Below are 1,846 nucleotides of genomic sequence, written 5' to 3'. Positions count from 1 at the left end.
AGTCTTATTTTATCCTTTCTTCCTTACATTCCTTGAAGCAAGGCATTAAGGGAAGTGTGGGGTTTATAGACCATTGTACTAGTGACAGAGTGCATTAAAGCACACCCACATCCCTGAGGGAGAACGGAAATGGGGGAACGGGGCAATAGGAGTCGGTATGAGACGGTAACCCAGCCAAGCGTTTACTAAACCCTCGCCGTGTAATGTGCCTGTTGCCATCACATTCAACGTAAGTCAAAGACACTCTAAATACCAACAGCACTTATGTGCATTATGTGCATTGCACATGACAAATGGATCTAGCCGGGTTTCAGTAGCAGGGTTTGCTGTGCAAATGAAATGAGCTCTGAGGGCCATAAGAACAACAACCAATTTAAGAGCATATGCTTGTATATTTCCATAAACATGGCAGGCCATTGGGTTTGGTGGGGAACAGAAGTCGCTCTCCCTCGAGCCATTTGGTGGAATGAGTAGCTCTGGTTGTTTGCCTTCCCTAATCGCCCAGGAAGAAGTGGAATAGAGAGGGGGAGCGAGGGGAAAAGAAAGACAGACACAGATAGACAAATAGAGCGAGAGAAAGAGAGCGAGAGAGCGAGAGAGAGCGAGAGAGAGAGAGAGAGAGAGAGAGTGGATAAGGATGGGGTTGTGGAGGGTGAGGCCACTTACTTTGGAGGAACCGAGGGGGGCTGTTATTGACGTCCAGCAGGGTGACATTAATGGTGGTGGTCCCAGACAAACCCCCCATCTGGCCGGCCATGTCCTTGGCCTGGATCACCACCTGGTACTTCTCCCGGTTCTCCCTTTGCATGTCGGGCAGGGACGTCCGGATGACGCCTGAAAGGAAGTACTGAAGTTATCACGCAAGTATGGAGATGTAAAACTGACCTTGGCCTTACATTTTCATGATATGTCTATGTGCACAACAGGGTGGGGACAAAGACACCATTTATTTTCCTATACAAGTATTGAAGACTGACAAATAAAAGGAACCTGAAGATGATTCTTGACATAATGAGCTGCTACTTAGGTGGACTATGTGAACAAATAGTAGACAATAAATGACTAATAGTGGTTTTAATGAAGGGATTAAAACAACTGCACACAATCTGCACATTTGAATCTCCAAGTACTCAGCATTTCCCAGTATATGCAAAGCCATAAGCTGTCATCTTCACGCAGGGTCCTCAAATGGAAAAAAAAAAAAAACATGCTTTTTGTTTTGCATTGTGTTTCATTGTGGTGATGGAGGACGGTAGAGAGCCACCCGTGGCTGAAAGGAAAGGAGGTGTGGATGGCCATGGAGGAGCTGGCAATGTGGGGGTGGGGGTCACTGGTGGTGGGTGGTGGTGGTGCTGCTGTTGGAAATGAATATTCCTCCTGCCTCAATGCACCAGAATGATGGCTATTGTGAGGCGGGCTGCGACGCCACAGCGCCTGTATGTTACTCAGCTCCACTAGGGCTCTCTTATGCACTCTTTGTGCTGAGGGGGTGATGTCAAAGCAGGAAAATAAAAGGAAGCATGTTTTTGTTATAGTGCTTGAAATGTAAGCACAAAATAATGCATGCCGTTGTACAAAAGATACACTAAAATAATAGAGGTACAGAGTGCCTGTGTGTGTGTGTGTGTGGTGTGTGTGTGTGTGTGTGTGTGTGTGTGTGTGTGTGTGTGTGTGTGCAGAGTGCATTGCTTGTATCTAAGGCAAGCATACCCCACGCCGACACACACACATGCACACTCCAAGCTTGTTGTGTTTGGCCTGAGGAGAACTACCCATATATCAACTCAGAGTATGTTTAAAGAAAGCACCCACCCCCCTTTCTTTTTCGCTCTTGCTCTCCCCCTTC

General features: G+C 47.0%; 1 pseudogene; it reads right to left on the bottom strand.

The window, feature by feature from the left end:
- LOC143131625 (cadherin-10-like) overlaps window positions 1-808 on the bottom strand; it is a 17,995-nt pseudogene extending 17,187 nt beyond the window's left edge.
- Window positions 809-1,846: the final 1,038 nt, after the last annotated feature.

Source organism: Alosa pseudoharengus, unplaced genomic scaffold (genome assembly GCF_046254945.1).
Source record: "Alosa pseudoharengus isolate Yale_2024_CS ecotype anadromous, Long Island Sound unplaced genomic scaffold, YU_APseudo_1.1 YU_APseudo_1.1_scf_18, whole genome shotgun sequence".
NCBI classification, from domain to species: Eukaryota; Metazoa; Chordata; class Actinopteri; order Clupeiformes; family Clupeidae; genus Alosa; species Alosa pseudoharengus.
Note: the sequence above shows the minus strand (reverse complement) of the source record. Positions and strands in the feature narration are given on the sequence as shown.